Genomic DNA, 22,068 nt, shown 5'->3' with positions numbered 1-22,068 from the left:
TATTTAGGCACTTTGCTAAAGTTGTTTATCAGGTTTAGGAGTTTTCTGGTAGAAGTTTTGGGGTCACTCAAGTATACTATCATCTGCAAGTAGTGAAAGTTTGACTTCTTCTCTTCCAATTTGTATCTCTTTGACCTTCTTCTGTTGCCTAATTGCTCTAGCTAGAACTTTCAGTACTATATTTAATAGGTAGGGAGAGAGTGGGCAGCCTTTTCTAGTCCCTGATTTTAGTGGGATTGCTTCAAGTTTCTTTCCATTTAGTTTGATTTGGCTACTGGTTTGCTATATATTACTTTTACTAGTTTAGGTATGGGCCTAGGATTCCTTATCTTTCAAGACTTTTATTCTGAAGGAGTTTTGAATTTTGTCAAATGTTTTCTCAGCATCTAGTGATATGATCATGTGTTTTTTTTCCTTTGAGTTTGTTTATATAGTGGATTGCATTGATGGATTTCCGTATATCGAACCATCCCTGCATTCCTGGGATAAAGCCTACTTAATCATGATGGATAATTGTTTTGATGTGTTCTCGGATTCGGTTTGTAAGAAATTTATTGAGTATTTTTCCATCGATATTCATAAGGGAGATTGGTTTGAAGTTCTCTTTCTTTGTTGGGTCTTTGTATGGTTTAGGTATGTGTGTAATGGTGGCTTTATAGAATGAATTGGGTAGTGTTCCTTCTGTTTCTATTTTGTGGAACAGTTTATAGAGAATTGGTATTAAGACTTCTTTGAAGGTGTGATAGAACTCTGCACTAAAACCATCTGGTCCTAGACTATTTTTGGTGAGTAGACTGTTAATGACTACTTCTATTTATTTCAGGTTATAGGACTGTTTAGATGGTTTGTCTGGGCCTGATTTAACTTTGGTAACTGGTATTTGTCTGGAAAATTATCCATTCCATCCAAATTTTCCAATTTTGTTGAGTATAGGCTTTTGTACTAGGATCTGATAAGTTTTTTTTTTTATAATTTCCTTGGTTTTTGTTGTTATGTCACCCTTTTCAGTTCTGATTTTATTAATTTGGATAGTGTCTCATTACCCTCTCACTAGTCTGGCAAGGGTTTATCTGTCTTGTTGATTTTCTCAAAGAACTAGTTCCTGGTTTTATTGATTCTTTGTTTAGTTCTTTTTGTTTCTATTTGGTTGATTTCAGCCCTGAGTTTGATTATTTCCTGCCATCTACTCTGCTTTGGTGTGTTTACTTCTTTTTGTTCTAGAGCTTTCAGGTGTGTTGTCAAGCTGCTAGCATACGCTCTCTCTAGTTTCTTTTTGTAAGCACTTAAAGCTATGAGTTTTCCTCTTAGCACTGCTTTCATTGTGTCCCATATGTTTTGGTATAATGTGTCTTCATTTTCATTAAATTCTAAAAAGTCTTTAATTTCTTTCTTTATTTCTTCCCTGACCACATTATCATTTTGTAGAATGTTGTTCAGTTTCCACATGAGTTTGGGCTTTCCATTGTTTTTGTCCTTATTGAAGACCAGCCTTAGTTTATGGTGATCTGATAGGATGCATAGGATTATTTCAATTTCCTTGTATCTGTTGAGGCCTGTTTTGTGACCAATTATATGGTCTATTTTGGAGAAGGGACCATGAGGTGCTGAGAAAAAGTTATATTCTTTTGTTTTAGGATGAACTGTTCTATAGATATCTCTTAAATCCATTTTGTTCACAACTTCTGTTAGTTTCACTGTATCTCTGTTTAATTTCTGTTTCCATAATCTGTCCATTTCTGAGAGTGGGGTGTTGAAGTCTCCCACTATTAGTGTGTGAGGTGCAATGTGTGCTTTGAGCTTTAGTAAGGTTTCTTTTATGAGAGTGGGTGCTCTTGCATTTGGTGCATAGATGTTCATAATTGAGAGTTCATGTTGGTTGACTTCTCATTTGACAAGTATGAAATGTCCTTCCTTATCCTTTTTGATAGCTTTAAGTTGAAAGTCGATTTTATTTGATATTAGAATGGATACTCCAGCTTTTTTCTTAGAATTGTTTGCTTGAAGAATTGTTTTCCAGCCTTTTACTCTAAGGTAGTGTCTATCTTTGTCACTGAGGTGGGTTTCCTATATGCAGCAAAATCCTGGGTCCTGTTTACATATCCAGTCCATTAGTGTATGTCTTTTTATTGGGAAAATGAGTCTATTTATGTTAAGAGATATTAAGGAGAGGAGATTGTTACTTCCTGTTATTTTTGTTATTAGTGGTGGCATTGTTTGTGTGGCTATCTTCTTTGGATTTGTTGGAAGAAGATTACTTTCTTGCTCTTTCTAGGGTATAATTTTTCTTCTTGTATTGGAGCTTTCCCTCTATTATCCTTTGTAGTTCTGGTATTGTGGAAAGATATTGCATAAATTTGGTTTTGTCATGGAATATATTGGTTTCTCCATCTATGGTAATTGAGAGTTTTTCTGGGTATGAGCTGGCATTTGTGTTATCTTAGGGTCTGTATTATATCTGTCCAGGATCTTCTAGCCTTTATAGTATTTGGTGAGAAGTCTGGTGCAATTCTGATTGGTCTGCCTTTATATGTTACTTGGTCTTTTTCCCTTACTGTTTTTAATACTCTTTCTTTGTTTTGTGCATTTGATGTTTTGATTATTATGTGATGGGAGGTATTTCTTTTCTGGTCTAGTCTATTTGGAGTTCTGTAGGCTTCTTGTATGTTTATGGGCATCTCATTCTTTAGGTTAGGGAAGTTTTCTTTTAAAATTTTGTTGAAGATATTTATTGGACCTTTAATTTGGGAATCTTCACCATCTTTTATACCTATTATTCTTAGGTTTGTTCTTCTCATTGTGTCCTGGATTTCCTGGATGTTTTGGGTTAAGAACTTTTTGCATTTTGCATTTTCTTTGACAGTTGTGTCAATAGTTTTTATGGTATCTTCTGCACCTGAGATTCTCTCTTCTATCTCTCTTCTGTTGGTGATGCTTGCATCTATGACTCCTGATTTCTTTCTTAAGTTTTCTATCTCCAGGGTAGTCTCCCTTTGAGATTTCTTTATTGTTTCTACTTCCACTTTTATGTCCTAAATGGATTTGTTCAATTCCTTCACCCGTTGGGTCGTGTTTTCTTGTAATTCTTTAAGGGATTTTTGTCTTTCCTCTTTAATGGCTTCTACCTGTTTACCTGTGTTCTCCTCAATTTCTTTGAGAGTGTTATTTATGTCCTTCTTAAAGTTCTCTATCATTATCATTAGAAGTGATTTTAAATCTGAATCTTGCTTTCCTGGTGATATGGAGAATTCAGGACTTTCTAGTGTGGGAGAACTAAGTTCTGATAATGGCAAGTACCCTTGGTTGCTGATGCTTCTTATGTTCTTGTGCTTGCCTTTTGCCATCTGGATCTCCTTAGTGCTACCTGCCCTGTCTCTAACTGGAGCCTGTGTTTCCTATTATCTTGGTTGTGTCAGAACTATTTGGGGTGGCTGTTGCTGCTGGGGTTAGAGCTGAGGCCCAAGATCTGCTCAGTGCTTGGGCATGGACCCAAAGAAACCAGTGCCCTGAGCCAGGAGTCAATTCCTGGGTCCTAGTGGGTCCCAGTTGCCCCCTGTTTGGGGTGGGTGTTGCTGTCTCCTTACCTAAGATATTGCTGGTGTTAGAGCTCCTGGGAGCCCAACCTCCTCTGGGTTTTGTAAGATGGGTGCAGAGCTGAAGCCCAGGATCTGCTCAGCGCTTGGGCACAGACCAGAAGGACGACTGTCTTTTTTTTCACTAGATTATTTTTTCAATTTCATATATATGTACTATATTTACATTAATCTCCCTTTCTTCCCTTCAACCTCTCTCATGTCTCCTGCTCCATTTCAACTTCATGCTCCCCCTTTTAAACGCTCTCTCTCTCTCTCTCTCTCTCTCTCTCTCTCTCTCTCTCTCATTAGATGCTGGCTATGTGTCATCTTAGGCACAGGCATAGAGAATCAGAGGTGGGTAGAGGCAGAGAGATCTTGGTGGAGTTTATATTGTAGTTAATGAGATTGTCTATAACTTCAAAGCAGGAGTGGAGATCTCAGAACAGTTCTTTGGAATATTAGTAATGTTACATGGAGAAAGTACACAAAAGGTTTTATGAAAGCTTGAAGCTGTTATGACATCCAGAGTCCTCCCTGGACCACCACTCCTTCAGAGCACGACTCACATATGACATCTCTTCCCTAAAGACTGTTGTCAACAAACAGAAGAATGAGTGAATGGCAGGTGAAGAAGCCTAAATAGAGCCATGAATCTCTAAGATTGAATCGTGAGTAGTTCAAGATTGATTTTGCATCTGTTTTCTTTGAACCTAAGTAGCTAGACGTGGTTCCACTCTTGTTATAGTAACACAGAGGGCAGCGGGGGTCGGGGGAGGGAAGGAGAGGGAGAGAGAAAGGGGGAGAGATTTCTAACCCCGTTTTACCTTACTTTTTCTGCTTGAAGCAGGACAATTATTTGCAAAGTAACACAACACAACACCCAAGCTTTCCCTTGAGTGCTTAGCCTCTTTGTCTTTAAGGCATGCACAACAGAGGCATCTAGGAGGCATCCTACACTCCCAAGGCATCCCTGGGCTACACATGCCTGATGCCATCTGCCATTATTTGACTTTATCCCCTTGCTGGTAACTTACATTGCACACTACTGCAGCAGGCCATACCATCTGCAGTTGGAGTACAGATGTTCACTGGATGGAATGCCCCTTAGAAGTAACTAGCTTCCCAGGTCCTCTAATGATCCAAGCACAGTGGCAGTACTTCCAGGTGTTTACCCTGCCCCATGCCCACACATATACTATATTCTGACAGACAGAATTACAGCTAAAATTTCAGATATAGCTTTCTGGTAGCTTGATTACCTCACTGTAAGTCATGCCCAAATGTAAAGTTAAAGGTGTGAAGGCATCTGGTGTCTGTAGTATATCTGCTATGTGAAAAGGTGTTATACTGAGAAGAAAATGAGCATGAGTTTGTGTCACAGGAGACAAATTCTTCCTCCTCACTTCACGAGCTGGAGATCCAGGGGCTCAGCTTCCTAGGATCTTAATTTTCTCAGAGCACTCTTTTTTCCTTATGACTTATTAAGTGTGAAATAAGTCCCCAGGATATAGTTCTTTACAGCAAGTTTTAAACTATATTTTAAAACCAAAGAGAAATTGACTGTGTATCACCCAGTGGTCCCTCTACCATTGATGGGTAAAAGTAGCCTCCGTGCCATGGACAGAGTTGTGTGTGGACAGGCTTATAAAGACACGGGTTCAACAAAAGTCTTGCTTAAGGAGTAACTTCCTTCTCTCTCTCCCAAGATCATGGGAAGTCAGCAAACATGAGGAAAGATTAACACAGATGGAGACAACAGAGCAAGAGGGTGTGTCCCAGGCAGAAGACTGGTGTGTGAGTATGAGTGCCCACGCATGCACAGCCCAGTGAAGCTCCAAGAGTTGCTTTGGTGCTGCCCCCCCCCATCTTTGCCACTTGCTCAGTAGGAAGAGTAGGTACTGATATATCAGTGACAGTGGCCATCGCATTCAATTGCAGCCTTATAAACTGTGTGTTGCCCCTTGTAACCAAACATCAACTACAGTGGCCAGTGGCAGTCAAGGTTGGGGGAGGGGCATGAGGCTCACTCAAGCCAGAAGCAGCATAGCTGCATCTTCTTGGAGACATTTGGAGTCATACTTTTTTTTTTTTTCTTAAGCAAGAGGTGCTTTAAAAAGTTATCTATCACTGATTAAAGCCTATCAAGTCTCATATGATTTTTGCTGTCTTGATGCTTGCTTATTGGATAAAAACCTGGTTTCCAGAAATCAGTGATTGTTGGACTTACTCTTAACTTTCTGTTTGTCCTCTGCATAAACAACTGCTTACTTTACTGTTTGAGTCTTCTTGGAGTTCCACTCTCTTTGTCTAAAAGGGAGTGAACCAGAGAGCTCCTCAGGCTTGTATTTTACATCGTAAATAATTGACGTGACGAAGCTCCTCTGCTCTTTCCATTCCAGGCTTCCTTTCAGGTTTTCTTCTGCTCCAAATGCTCTTTTCTTCCGTACCTCCTCACAAGCTTCTACTCCTTCTCTTTCCACTTTACCACTAAAATTTAAACTCCTGTCCTATGCCCTAAATCACACCCATAAACTGAACTCTGTGATCCAAGTTATAAAGATGGAAACAAAACAGTGTTGTCCCTGGCTGTGGGGCTCATTATCCCCATTTTTCCTCGGTCAGTCACTGGGTCTGGAGACACTCGGGACATAGGAGCTGGTATAATCTTTGGCACCATAACCTTTGCTGGGAGTGATATGCTGCTTGAAGTAACTTGGTGTGGCCCACTGGGAAGAACACAGTGACAATGTGAGTGATTGGGGGTGGCTAAGACATTCATGTGCTGACAAATAGTCTCCTGCCGAGGAGTGGCCTCAGGTATTTCTGAAATACTGAGGGTGTCCACACATGCCAATTCTGAAGAATGCCGTTTTGTTTGTTGTCAAGGGGTATGGTGCATACATGTAGGGCTAAGAAAGATAAAGACCCAGAAGCATGGGGTATAGCTGGCTGTTCTTTAAAAATAAAAGTGGTGTGTAGGGAACATAACAGCTGAGGCTCATTTGAAGGTCAGGAGATAAGACTCTTTCTCAGTGATAATTCAGTGCATGTGGAAGGAAGAAAGGTAAAGGAAATAACAACAGCAAGAGAAACAAACGGCACAGTGCTTCTGAAAGCTTCCATCTTATGTGGCCTTTTTTTGGTGGGGTGGGGGTGGGGGTGGGGGTGGGGGTGGGGGTGAGGGTGGGGGTGGGGTTGGGGATGGGGGTGGGGTGAGATATATTTTGCTCCCGTCTGGGTGAGTTGAGGTATGACCAAAAAAGATAAAGGAAAACTTGAAATACAAGTTCTTGGACCACAATATACATGTGTAATGAATGCCTGCAGGGGAGCAAGTAGGCCTTTCTTTAAATTAAAAAAAAAAAAAAAAAAAAAAAAAAAAAAAAAAAAAAAAAAAAAACCACACTCAGCTGTCACAGCAGAGTCCTTGGAGTAAGGTGGATTTCAGAGTCGGCTGTCTAACCTTCAGACATCTGCCTGCCAGTCTCAGAGTCCAATTCCTAATGCACCTACCTATGGCTGCGCAATGGCAATGAGAAAACTAGGAAGCTGCAGGGTCAGGGACAGCCATGGAACTGACTACCTGGAGAGTGTTTTGTTTTTTTCCTGGACGGTAAAGACAGCAGCAGATAGTCCATGCCCAGCAACACATGTGAAGCCTACAATGCACAGTGTGGCTCTTCCTGGAGAATTGGAGTGCAATACTGGATTCTCAAGAAAGCAGAACTTCGAAAAGAGCCTACATAGCCCACAATAGCCTTCATTCTTTTTAACAAAAGAGATAAGAAAAATGCATTCTTCAGACAGCTGCCTCTGAGTGTGGGTTCCTTGACCCAGCAGGCATTGCATTCAACCACTGGGAGAGTGTTTTGGCACTTGGTCATTAGTTTTCATAAGCAAGTCTGAGGTCTTATAATTTGTCAATACTCAACACTTTAATAGTGTCCTCTCTGAACTAACTTCTGTTTCCATATGAAACAGCCTTACTCATTACCCTGGTGGCCAGGGGCAGAGATCTATGGCACAGGCTGAATCACAGTTTCCACACTATCTATCTGAGACTTGCCATCTCTTAGCTGTGTATCCTCAAGCACAACAGTGCGGCAGGATTCCACGCAGTTGGTATTCTATGATTCTTTCTGTTTCCTGGAGAATTACAACAGAATTGAGGTGACAGAAAAGTCTACTCAGTTCAACAGTAATGGTTAAGTTCATTGACTAGATGAACTGCATTGAAAACCAAGAAGAAATGGCCACTCTGATGGATCAGTGGATACTGTAGGCAGTTGGGTACAATTGAACAGTGCATACTATCTCATTGTAAAAGAGTCTTTCATGGCTGCATTCATGCGACATGTAACACCCTGGTGCTCATTTCAGAGAACTGAACTGAAGTACCTGATGGCTCTGTATGCTAATGAGTTAAGCAAAGGTGGAGTAACAACGCCAGTATGACTTTCCATCTCTTAGAAAGGGTTCTAGAAATCACGTTCTATAGAGTTCTGTAAACCATGGTTTTATTCCTCCTGACAAACTCATCCATTCACATAGGGCTTACTAGGGTAACTGCAGAAGTGGGATCAAGTGGCTTACTAACCTTGGACTCAGTTCTTTAGCCAACAGTATTTTAGAGTGTGGTTCTCTGGTTTCTAAAACCAGCTTTCTGTCTCTATCCTCCCTTTTAGACCCACCCAAATTATAGTCCTGGCTGTCAAATAGGCTCAGAAGAAGGCTACATAGTGGCAAAGGTGTTTTTTGGAAAGGTAATTGCAGTGTTTGTTGGTTCTGCTCCAAATTTGGTCCACAAAGTCAAAATATATCAAAATAATACACGGCAGACTCATTGTTAAGTTGTACTATGCATGCTTGAGCTTTTCATAAGCTGGAGACACATGGCGCCAAATGCCCTGTCCGGATCCTAATTTAGGGAGATGCCAACTTGTTTTAATTCCTTTGGGAAGGGAAAGGAAAAGTTTCTCAAAAAAGCCACCTCAACTGAGGATGGAAGAAACCATCTAGCTCCTTGAACTCCTTGTACTCTGGTTTCTCATGAAGGAGAATAAGGAAACTGGACACATGATCCTTTTTGGGACAGAGACAAAGCATTGACCCTCCCACATTTGCGTATGGGAAGGTTTTCAGGCAAGTTCTGTTCATTAGATTAAGCTCAGTTAGGCAAGAGTCTTTGCAGTCTTTCTCGGGCAACTATCTTCTTTCTTATGTTAATATCCTTTCCCAGAAGAATTGATAGTGCCTGTCTAAGCAGCTCATCTCTAGGTCTTTGAGATTCTAATCCTACATTTTTGTGGAGAGCCCTCCCATCAGGCCTGCATTGATACTTGGCATCTTACCCTTGTTCTTCATCCTCTAATGGATCTATTGGCTCTTGGTAGCTTATCTATGATGATACCATGAGTAATTCTTGGGTAGTACCATTATCTTATTGCTCTTCTGATTACAATCTTTCAATCAAATAAGGTGACATATCCTCTACATGGAAGGCATACCATATATTACAGTGTGAATCCCACTCCATGGAGTCATGTGGATAATAACCCTGGTATCCCAACCACACAACTAAAAGACTGCTCACAGCTACATAAGTGGTTAGAAAATACAACAGTGGTCCATTGCACCAGTGTCTGGATGTGATTTGAAGCTTAGTGATCTTTATAGTCTAAAACGAAGATCAGATTCAAAGGGAATGTGCTTATGCCATGGTTTGCTAACGTTAAAAACTTTAATAATTTAACAGACAAAAATCTTGCTTTGCTATAGTTTAAAACAATTTATTGTATATTCTAAAATAGCTACAAAACCTTTGAATCTTTCTAAAACAAAGCAATGATAAATGTTTGAGATGAAAGATATGCTAATTACCAAGATTTCATTACCACCCATTGTATACATGTATCAAAGTATCATATTGTACCCATAAATATGTATGATTATGTCAAAAAGTGTTTTTCTTTCCAAGAGAAACAAATACAAGGCCACTCAAAATGCTTATCCAGGACAGGCAGCTTAATACTCAGTAATACAGGAAACTGCTGGCCCAAATGGCCTTCACGTGGTTGTGGCATGAAATTGGCCAAAGCCATTTTTGTCTTTCTTCTCTTTGGCAGGTGGTGGTGAAAACCTATATGAGAGTCTGGAAATGTGGGATCCAGTTGATGCAGCCACTGCGCACCAGAAGATTCTGGTCAAGAGATGGATTTCTAATACACTTTCTACCTCCACAACTGAAAACTGTTTTTAGAAATGGAAGTATGGCGTGCTACAATGGTGATCTTCGGGCAGCTCAAAGATTAGTGACCTTTATACCAGAGTATTTTGTAGCAGGGGTGTAGAAATACAGCCAATTACCTCCACTTCCCCCAAGACAGCTCTGAAGGCAGGAGAGAGCTGAGTTGCAAATCATAGCTCAAACAACAGCAAGCATGATTTAAAAAAACCAGTTTCATGGGCATCGTTTAAAACATAAGGACACTGGAAGCTTTTCATGGTAACATTCATTTAGAGAGTGGTATCTGTGGATATCTATTATATACTCAGATTTTCTTCTCATAAATTAGGTTATAATGAACTTGGTTAATTCTAACAAGGTATTAATACCAAATTAATATGAGTCATAAAAAATAAAGTATTTATGGGTTCTATCCAGTCCTCCAAGATTTAAGTGCCATATGGCTGGTGATAGTGGAGGAGGAGTGAGGTCTGTGGGTGAGTCTCTCTGCTCCCATTCAAGGAGGTGTATCTGCATGCTGGTCCATGGCAGCCTCTGACTTACTGCCTTATTCAGCTTCACCTCTCTACAGTCAGTCACGAAACCTGCCTGCAGTCTGGCTCCTCCTGATGCTCCATGCTCTCCTTCTTTGCTTTTGCTTATTCTCTTCTACTCACATGATTTGATATTCCATCTGAATGGGTAACCCTATCAGATTAGGTGTCACCATGTGTATTTCTAGTTTATAAATGCAAGAACCTGTAACTGAAGCTGGTGTTTATTTATAGCTTCATAAACATGTGTTAACAGACCCATGAGAATTCCCTAAAGGCCAGGTTGAAAGATACAGAACATGTATCTTATAGAGCCTCTGTCTTCAAAGCCGAAAGGTTAAAAAAGGAAGACAGGGATCACCTTCATGAAGGTACAAATAAAGAAAAAAAAAAATCACAGACAAAGAAGAGAATAACACATTTTAAGTGACAATCCAAGTTTCTGATGCTCGAACCAGCATGCATTAGAATCACTAGGAGGACCCTTCTTTTAGGGTCTCACTTCCACAACTTATTCAACTTATTAATGGCCTAGATATTTCCATTCCTAACTTGTTGGCAGGTACTGTTGATGCCACAACTTTAGGGGCATTTTTTTTTTTTTTAAAGAATTTGTAGACTAACAGAAAATTAAGTCTAAGGTGGTTAACAACATTTTAAGGTTTAAAGGTTAAACTTTAACCTTCTTATTTTAGAGGAGTCGGGGGTGGGCACTGCTAGGCAAAGTGGCAGATCGAAGGTACAAAGACGGGGCTCCCACAAGCTTGGGCATGATGAGATGAGGCTGCCAGGATTCAGGACCATTGTTTTGGAGGCCTCAGCACTATGCCAGGGAACCTAGGTTACTTATTAGGCAACAGAGAACATGGCGGAATGCTGTGCACATATTCCAAGAAGATCCTGACAACAGAAAGCAAAAGCACAATGGACAAGGGCTGGATAATTAAGCCACTAGACCAAGCTGTGCTATTAAGGGGAACCAAAATAGAACTGAGACATGTTCTTCCAACAGTCCCTGCATGCACTCCCAGGGCTCATCTGAGCAGGCAGGACAAAGGCCTCTTGGCTGGACCGAGGAGTCTACTTTTAGGGACACAGGTACACATCAGAATTTAGCACTTGCCTCCACATACACCCACTTGAAAGAATGTGTAGGACTGAAGATTAGATTTAGACCAGTGCTAAGTGTCTGAGGGTGGAAGTGTTACCAAATGCAGAATGGAAACCCGATCTACCAAACAGAGGTGAAGAGATCAAAATGAATTACACAATGGAGTCTTCTTGAAGGAAGAAAATTATTATGTTTTGGCTCTGGCTTTGAAAATAAAAGGCACAACATACACACAGTGACAGGCACTACTGTCCATATAATGACTATTATATCACCATATAATGGAATGGTTATCGTTCCTATTTTCTATATGAAAGAAGCATGATACAGAGAAGCTAAGAAATAATGCAAGATCATATGGCTAGTAACCACAGAGCTAGGATTTGAATGCAGAAAAGCCAAGAATCAGCATTATGTGTTCTTTACTACTAGAGGAGGTTTGTACTCTCAGGAAACATGTGGAGGTTAAACACACATCTGAAATATAAAGTTTTGATTTGTGGATACTACACTGCCCATTATCTTCATTTTCTCTCCTTATTTTTAAATTTGTGAATTTCTCTTATTGGTTGAGTGCTAGGCACATATATGAGAGTTAACCTTAAAAGAATATATGCCTTAAAAGAAACCTTAAGAAAAGAAAAGAAGTCATTCTAATACGGGAAATAATTCTAGCCATGGACTTATACGTGTGAGCACTCTATAAGGTCTTCAGACAGACCACTCAATAGGCCATTTTCTTGAAAGGTAGCTTTGGCAGCCCTCGTAACTTAACAAAGTTCTATAACCTCATTCGTAAATTCACTGTTGGACATCACAAATCACACTGGACCTTTTCCCAATGCTATGTATGATCCAAAGTTCCTGGAAGAAGGTAGTGGGAACCTGGCTTGACACAGTTGTCTGGAACGTCTGAAAGCAACTTATCTGAGATTCCCCCTCAATAACCCATGAAATGCTGACCTTTATTTGCAGTTTAGATATTTTCATATCCAAAGTATGCCTAAGGTTTAAGTCAAGACTCTGAATTGGTCCTTGGGCAAGTTCTTGTGTAGCTTCTCATATCTAACTGTAAAGTTCCAGACACTTAAGAAAGGTGTCTCATGTTCCCCATAGACAACTTTCTATCATTCCATAGTCAGGAATGCATGGTTGTGATATTAACCATTGATACTGAAATCCCTGCAGATGGCTTCAGTGCCACCAGTAGCCTAATTGCAGATACAGGGCTCCAAGAGCAGGCAAAAACACTTGCCATCTGTAGCCGGGAGGAACTAGAGTCAACCCAAATCTACTCAAGATACAAAAAACCACTTTAGCATATGCAGATGCCTCAAATGGCTTTATAGACAAAAATCCCTTTAATAAGCTTGAGACAGGCCTGAATTTATTTAAATGTTTAATTCTGAATGTATGTATGCCTGGTAGTAATGTTCACCATCTGTCTGACACTGCCTATTGAGGTAATTGTCAAGCTACAGTATGACATATGGTGCACATATTTGGACCTTAAATATAACCGCCTTGGCATGAAAGAATTGGAAATGAAGATTTAATCTTTGGTATCATTCAAGTTGGAGTTGAACAAACAGCCAGTTCTGGGCTATTACTGTTTTCTTATTTTGTGATAAATACGCCTCCACAGGCAGGCCTGCAAGCAGTACTGGAGTGGCAAGCTTGGCTCCAGTGTACCCATCCTTCCTTCTCTGCTGCATCCCCTAGCAACCCAGGCAAGAGGATAGTGCTACGGTGAAGACCAGCAGCTAGTCTTGGACTGGGGAGTATAAAGAGGGTCCCAGGTAAGGGCACAGGTGGGCTGTGGCCTTGAAGGACTTCTTAGACAATCAATGACAGCAGCAGTTCCTGTCTCAACTAGTACTTCTATTTCCCGAGGTTTCCTTTTCCTCCCTGCACTGTTTTATTTCCTTAACAAGTTCTTCATCACCACAACAAATATGGTGGCATCTGCATAAAGAAGGAAGAAATGGCAGAACACAGCAGTTTCCTGGGCCCCACCAGTGCCCCAGGATAGTGCACATGGCTCCTAGAGAGAACAATACCCTTTTCAAGTTATTTTGGTTAAATGATTGTGACCTTGGAGTAATAAATATCTCAGCCACTGTGCTCTTCTTGGTTTAAATACTAGCAGCTCTGTAGCATTGGACACAGCTGTTAGATGCCGCAAGTCTGACTTGAAAGGCCTACTTTCTGTTGAGGATGAGTATAGCTATTGTGGTTGCAGCTCTGACTGGATCTACAGCGATGTAAATATGGTAACTGGGGGCGGGGGGGGGGTGGGTGGTGGTGGTGGTGGTGGTGGTAATGTGACTCCAGTGGAGTCTGAGCCTCTTCTCAATGGGGCTAGCCTGTCATTCATTACACACAGCCCTCCTTACAATAACAGCAGAGTCAACATACGTGGTTTCTCAACTCTGTTCCTCGATTGCTCAGCCTCACAGCCTTTTCATTTCACAAGGGAGACAGCAGGGGCTTCTGGAAAGGAAGCAGGATAGTAAACAACGTGCACACACGCACACACTTTAGGAGACCGGGGGATGAGTAGGTCAGTCACCAAGGTAATAATCTGTCCTTGGATTTTCTTCTAGTTGAAATGATGACTTGATTCCACATCTTGGAATACTGCCAAGGCATGTCTTTAAGCCTCGAGCTTTACATGTCCTCTGTTCCTAATTAGCAACAGGGCTAAATTTAGCAAGGTCTCTCTGGTGACACTGTAGTCACAGAAGGATTCCAAAATCTAACAAGAAGGCAAGTGACTTGGTGGATCTAGGAAAAGAGAAAACAAACCTGATGGTACTTCTCTGGAGAGAAGATTATTTGAGATGCTTGGTGATTGTGAGGCAAAGTGATAATGCTAGGCACTGAAGATATGTAAATTCTGATCTGGGTTTCCTTGAGACCCAGAGTTCGAAGTGCAGTGGTCACGTTCTCAGAGATGCCTGGCCCAGGGGATGGAATGAGGAAAGGGAGATCCTTTCTCATGTTTCCTGCTCACTTTTGATTCCCACGGCTATGTTATCCCGACTCCTTTTCTCTGCTATAGTGTCCAAAGATCCAAATCCCGAGGGCATCTTCATCCTGCCTACACAGTCTCCAGGGGGCCGATGTTGCCCAGTGATGATTCCCCAACTCATCAGCTGTTCCTCCTGAGGTCCCACCACTTCCCTCTCTATTCTCTCTCTCTCTCTCTCTCTCTCTCTCTCTCTCTCTCTCTCTCTCTCTCTCTCTCTCTCTCTCCCTGCAGGTTTTATTTATAACTTTTAAAATCACAAAAGAGCTTCAAGAAAATCTAATAAACAATATGGAGATGTATAAACTTGACCTCCACCCACAGATTATTAGCAACTTGCTATGTGTATTTATTTTCTTCTTATGAGTGAATGGATATATATGTATGATCTCTGCCATGATTTTGGGTTAGTTGCTAAGCTTTCTGGGAATAAATTAGATACTCTGAATCTTTCTTTGTTTTTTTTTGTATGCTTATGCTGAGAACATTAATGTCGTCTATATAATAAATGGGTCATCATCATATGTAAAGACATGGATGTTGTCATACACAGGACATGTTCACGTTGTCTCATAGTGCCTTTTGTTGGTTTTGTATGCCAGTCAACTATTGTATTAAATGTGCCCATTGCTTTAGCATTTGTGTTGACTCCCATGTTGATTTGAGCTGGCTTCTGTCTCATAGGCCATTGGCTGTGGTGTAGGCTTAAGATTCTATTCTCACTTCACACATACAGTGAAGATACTGTGCTCCCTGTAGTGTGACATACAGCTGATTGCCTGCAGTGTATTCATTCATCCGGACACCTAGCATGGGACCTCTTATGTTCTTTGCTTCCCTGTATCTCATGCTCACATGTAAAAGTACCCAGATCCTTTTTCTCACTCTGAATTGATTGGTCATTTTCCTTGCCACCAGCACACTTGACCACTGGAAGTCTGCCTTCCATCCATGCTTCTGCCTGGTAACCTTAGTGTGTCCTGGCTGAGATTACAGCAAAGAGACACATTCTCCTCATAGGAAAAACACCTTTCCTGCTCCAAGCCTGCACCAGCTCACAGAGAGAGACATTTTGTGCTTCAGATCTCCTCCCAGATCACAGCAAGAAGGGAATGCCCAGTCCTTTCCTCAAGGGGAATGCAAAATCAGTCAAACAGAAGCAGCTGGTGAAATCTGAGCATGCCTCAGGTAGCCTTCCCTCCTCTGTTTTATACTAGGGAAGACTTGTCTGAGGAGACAGTTACATAGACATCATCTCTCTGGTTCCAGTGACAGTAGAGGGCTGGCTTAGTTTAGAGGCTATGCCAAGGCAACTATTTGGTCTATTTGGTTTTATATCAAGGCTACATGGCATTCTCTAATTAGCTTTATCAAAATAAAACTACCATTTGAATGCTCACCTGTCCAGTGTCTGAAGTTGCCTATTGCTTTGTGTGTTGGAGTAGGGTGGGGGCAAGATGTTTTATTTGCCTTTCTAGGCTGCTGCTCCCTGAATTTTCTAATTGTCTTAACCAAAATAGAGAAATTCAGTTTTTTCTCCCTCCCTCACAAGGGGTGGAATGAGTTCTTTGCAGGCTCTGAAATTCTCCCACTGGAAAGAGAGGACAGAGAGGAGGAGTTGCTCGCCTAGGCTGTGGGACAAGTCAGGGCTTCTTAGGCAGGGTGGGGGCAGCAAGATCAGAGGCAGCCTGCCAGTTTTTGCAGTGTCCTGACCAGGAGACCTGCCTGGAGACTCCATGAAGAATTCAGAAATTGGGAAGGACCATGAATCTTGAATTCAGGTGCAAAAAAAAACAAACAAAAAAACAACAACAACAACAAAAAAAAAACCCCAAAAAACTGGCAGAACCCCTCTCTGAAACTCTTTACAGAAAGGGCCCTTTTTCTGCTGAGCCACCAACTGGCAGTGTCTCTGTCCTCCAAGTGAACCATTGCTGTATTGCCTCTGAGAAGAGAGGGCCCTTGCTTGAGCTGCCAAGGGCTCCTGCATTTGCCATGGAAACTGAGCCCCACAAGGCCTCTGGAGATGCTCACATGTCTTTACCAGCAGGCACTGGAGATCTGCTTTCTACAACAAAGTCTCTCCCTCAGACACAGAGAAAAGCAGCTTGTGGTTAGCCTGGATTGAGTGGCAGGCTAAAGTTCAAGCAACATGAGGATGGAATCACCTGCCCTTTCACATCATAAAGAGTTTAAGTGATCTCAAGTGAGGTTTGGTTCCTTTCTGAATGAGAGTGAAACACAGAGAAAAAAAAGTTTTATCCCAGAGGAAAAGTGAGGCCTGGATCTCTCATATGTGATGTAATGTGATATGTACACAGGCTGTGTGTGCATGTGTGTGTGCTTATATAATCTTGTACACAGACATGAGCAGAGATACTGATGCCATCTCACCAGGCCCACAGACAGCCTGAAAACAGCAGCTTTCCCTCCTCACTCAGGCAGTGGGAACAAAATGGCCTTGCTCTGCTCCCTCCACACCACTGGAACTGCCACTGGCCACGATGTCTGGGCAGGAGTGAATGTATGGCTTAGCCTCTTGTACCATCTTGAGAACTGTAACCATGGAATTTATCACAGTGCATGGCATAACTTAAGTGTTTAATAAGAGGGTCAGACATATATGTCCTTCCCTCTGAGTGTGAAGCACTAGGGTGTAGAGGTTAACAGCCTGAGGGTAAGACACAGTTCTGTCACTTATTAATTTGATGTCTGGTTAGGTTACTTGACCTCCCGAAGTCTCTTTCTCCTTGACTACAAAGCTAAGATAACAATGAGGGCCACCTTGTGCTGTTGTTGGAGAAAAACACAAGATGACCAAAGCATCGAGTTAAAGACTCAGTTCAGTTCAGCACTGAAGTTAGTGATTTATCCACAGACCTGTACACTAAGAAAAGTCCTTCCTGGCCTTTCAAATCACCTGAGAATTGACAGGGACAGAATAGACTCTCAGTGGATCTGTATCTGACATCATTTTAGATGAGTATGCATGGAAATGCCAAGAACAGGGGTGGCTTTCAAAGTCTTCAGAGGAGACTTCTGAAGCTCTGATAGCTCGGGAAGCTTGTCACCATTCATTTCTCATTTCACACAGTGTCTGCTTTAGTTCGGAGTTAGACATCTCCTGTGAGCAACATACAAAAATCTCAGTGCCAGAAAGAACGTAATTTGATGCATGAACATTTGACGGATAACCTTGTAAAGCCTTCTATTATCAATAAAACCTTAACAGTATCCTCTTACCCTGTCCACAAATTATTCTGAATTATACAGATGGGCCAAACCCTTGCATTTCTCCATGGTTCCGAGAACAGCAGGGCAATGTGTTGGAGAAGCCAAACCCTGAGATTCAGGAGACCTGGGCTCTAATTGTGGCTCCTTTAAGAACTAATCCCTGACTGTGAGCAAATTGCCCCATCTCTCTAGGCCCACAATTGCTCCCCTATGATGCTAGTTCTATAAATTTTCTAAAGTGTGGAAAGAGTAACAGAATTCCTAGGGTACTCATGTATTTCACCAGTGTGGCTCATGACAAAGGCATAAGTCAGCACTTTTAAGTGCTACGGTAGCTTGGGTTTCTCCTAAGGAGGTTCCTTCTTTGGGACAGCTGCTTTGCAGAAGACCTGCCTTTCCAACAACATTCTGTCCACACATTTAAAAGACAGAGAGATGTTTCTAATGTAAACATTCAGACTTCAGAATGTATGACTTCCCATATCTGAGCCCATGTCACTAGTTTCAAACATCTAGCACTAAGTCTGAATACATGATGAAACTTCCAGGATCTGCATTCTTAGACTCATGCTTGGTACTCTGACTGTGGCATATGGTGCCATAGGGACAGGAAGAAAATCTTGTACTCATCTTCATCCAAAAACTATCTGCTAAAGTTCTTTAAGCATTTAGTAGCTGGTAGGAGTTTTACAGGGCAAACTTATCTTCATGGATATTCTGTATTATTACAATCCCCATATTAAAGACCCAGAGACTGCAACTTGGTCATTTATGGTGCTCTAGCACAGGGAAACTGGCTACTATGAAACTCTTGCCCCTCTACCCAGCTTACCCAGGTGACCTTGGCATATCTCCAGGAGCAGCAGATATACAAGGATCTGCTGGAGCCCAACTCACTTCTTTTTCTTCCTGGAAAAGTGCAGCTTATATTTGGAATTAAAAGTCAGCATGATGAATAGTGACCAAGGTGCAGGTTTACTTCAAGGAAAATCAACAGAGAGAAAACCATTTCCCTTATAACAGATATAATAGCAGAGAACATTAGAATTCTGTCTTTGTTCATTATGAAAGAAACCTTTCCTCAAGATGTCCAAGATGCAATTTGAGTCTTTAAAACGCTGGCCGATGCAGATTTCTGTATTATATTACTCAAAATATATAGTCATGTCCATTAAAATAGATACTACTCAAGGCAGGGGAATGTGTTTGACATCTCATGTCTATCAAAACACAAACGAATATAATTACTGACATTTTGCATCAAGTGTCATGACAAAAACGCACAGTGCTCTAGGCTTGAAATAAAGATGAAACTGGGTAGATGAAGGAGACCACAGTGTCATCATCTTTCCCAGTCTCATTGGTTCGTCTGAGGAAATCACAGTGAGATTGATTTCAGAGCGAGACAAATATGCCTGATGCTCAGGCAGGATGTTTTGTGGATATAACCGTGAGGGTCACAGGATGCAGGGATGGTAGCAAGCAGAACAGTGCTGGTACATGAAGGTAGCATCAAGATATATTTCACGTCCCAGTGAACATTTATATGACAGGAAATCGTCTGAGGATTTGTTTTCATTTATTGAGGTAGAAGAGACTAACCTTTCAAAGATGATGTGACCTGTCCCTGTCATAGCCACATAGTTTGGGTCACAGGCCTTACCAATTACTGCATAGCTTTTCATATTTTTTGTTCCATATGATTCTTTTCATTTCCACTCCAGGCCAGAGGTGAAAGGGCAGCATCTTTCTTGGTGCCTTACCTCTGGAAGCCCCCTTCCTGGCAGTCAACTAAAACAAAGACCCAGAGAACCTGCATCTGAATTCTAGATTCCCAGACAAGCCCACTTGCCAAAGAGTACTTGGAAAGCACTAGGTTTATGTACTCTCTGTCTCCTGCCTGTGGTCAATGACACGGGTCAAAGGCATTTAATCAAACCCTTGTAGAGAGATGGGTCCCATCACTGTACAATGTGATGATCTAATTTGTCTCCTGTCAAAAATCGTATTTTGGGAATGGAGCAGAATAGGATAAGTGCTATGTCTTTTTACGGTCACTGCTGAAATATGTGCACAGCACAGATCTGCTAGGCTCATTATTTCAACTGTCTCTCGAGGTAAACGTTGAAATTGTTTTTAGTGTGGATGTAAATACTAAAGAAATGCAAGGGGATATTTTCTTTATTCTTTTCTGTGTTCAGCTAGCTAAACACAAAATTACCTTCTGGTTTCTGAAGCAAAATAATTGATAACCAAGAAGGCAATGCAATAATGAAAAGGTCTAGAGGCCAGATGCCTAATTGCTTTTGGAGAAAAAGTATGCAAACATAACTTATGGTAACGCAACAGGAAGAGGCCCCCAACCAGTAAGTGGGACTAACATTTAATGCTTGGTAATTTGGGATTTTGTGGACAGCTTGCTGATTGCTCTGTCCATTAATATAAGTGTTAAGTTTATTAAATAACTCAGGTTGGGCTCCTTGGCCTTGGATGACCAGCATAGCTGTTAATACTGGTAATTTCCCAGCATCTTCTGCCAACTCGCCTACCAGGCAAGGGGAGATGTTTGATGGCATGTATTAACCAAATGCTGGCACAGATCTAGTTTCTGAACTAGACACTACATGTCATACCTGACATTGGTTTCATGTGGCAAAACTCTAACAACAAGTTGAATAGAAAGGGAAATTTCTCCTTTCAGAACAAGCCTCCTAGCTGGAAAGTCTCTTGGTGGCACTGTTCTACCAGAAGCCCGAATCTTAAGAGCCACAACTGTTGAGATTGAGCAGAGGAAGAGACTCCCCCTATACATCTGTGACTTTTCCCACCCCCTTGTGACTCTGTTTCCATCCCCTGCTTGTGATTCTGTTTTTCCTCCCTTTCTTGTAATTTTCCCTTGTGATTCTGTTTGCCACCCCCATCTCCAGAATCTCATGACTCTGTTTTCCCAGGTGCTGATCTTACTTCAATAGCCTGCAGTGTCAGGTCTACTCATCCTTAGACAACAATTATTCATACTGCTTAGTGACAATTCTATGTCATGAGTGAATCACAGTTACTTTTACAAAATGAATTTACAAGAGAAAGAACTGAGGAATAAGAACTGATTTAAAGCATCAAAGGAGTATTTGGCAATGGCCAAGTCTCTCAGCTCTATAGAACAGCCATAAGGGAGTGTCAGTAAACTCACTCTTCTAAGTGTAAAACTGAACTCCCTGACCTGGAAAGAATTATCTTTATGTTAGATTTGGGAAACTTTTGAAGTAGGTGTAGGAAAAGAGCAGTTACCAGAGCTTGTAGGTCCATGTGATAATGATCATGTTAGAACTCTGCTGGGTAAAACCATGGTGTCAGCATGGGTCGAACTTCAACAGCTCTAATCACAAAATACAGAGTATTTGAAAGCAACAGAGACGAGACTAGGATGCTGTCAATTTTAATAAATGTGTCTAAAATAGTTTCATTTTATCATTGATATAAATATGGAATAAATTGATACACAGTTATTACATCATAGTCTAAATTATCGTAAATTATAGAAATTCATGCAATAAAGTCTCAATCACTGGACACAGAAACATGCAATTTAGGAATTGCCAGCAGATGTTGTTATCTTTGTATTTCCCAATTTATAATTTAGCTGCTCGATTACATTTGGTGGCATTCATTGGATATCTACAGACAGAATATCACTGCCATGGGTGGAATCAGGCTTTGTGTGATTCACCAAATACAAAGTATGTGTTAAGCAAGGAGAACTTTTGCAAGAGCAGAGTGGCTTCTAAACAGAAAAGATCACTGAGTGTTCGTCAGAAGGTCATTCTGCACAAGTCTCCACTGGCTTCCTCTGAACCTGACAACGAAAGAGATGTCCCAACAATCTGGATGTTCAGCACTACTGTACCAGGGACCTCATGGGTGTGTGTGTATGGGGTGGGGGGGTTGTAATTGACTGGTTGCTATCTTTAAATGGTCCCACTGACCTGAAGAACTTCTGTGGGTAGGACTGTTCATACTGACTTTATTTTTTGGAGACTAAAACAAAGTATGGGGATAATCACTTGCATATTACCATCTGTGAGCCTGATGCTTTATGGTGGTGGTAAATAACAGACTACAAAACACAATTTACCCAAAAAAGCATTAGAACTACCACATATGTCTTCTGGACATATCTCCAACTTTTATTTAAATAGACATATTCATCACAGGTGCTATAAGCAATTTATAGATCTAGACAAACACCAAGTTCCACAAGGGGATAATCATGAGAAATATATTACTTAGAATGATACAAAGGAAAATATTAAAATAATCTTAATCCAGAGATGGTGAGATGG

The 22,068-nt window shown here is 41.1% G+C and overlaps 1 protein-coding gene across 1 annotated transcript in view; it reads right to left on the bottom strand.

Moving 5' to 3' along the window:
• The window catches only part of Sema6d (semaphorin 6D), a 546,498-nt gene that overhangs the window by 258,343 nt on the left and 266,087 nt on the right, over nt 1–22,068 (bottom strand). The gene's annotated exons all lie outside the window — the stretch shown is intronic.

The sequence above is a fragment of the Arvicanthis niloticus genome, chromosome 2 (assembly GCF_011762505.2).
Source record: "Arvicanthis niloticus isolate mArvNil1 chromosome 2, mArvNil1.pat.X, whole genome shotgun sequence".
In the NCBI taxonomy this organism is placed as follows: Eukaryota; Metazoa; Chordata; class Mammalia; order Rodentia; family Muridae; genus Arvicanthis; species Arvicanthis niloticus.
This window is presented reverse-complemented; position numbering and strand designations above follow the sequence as displayed.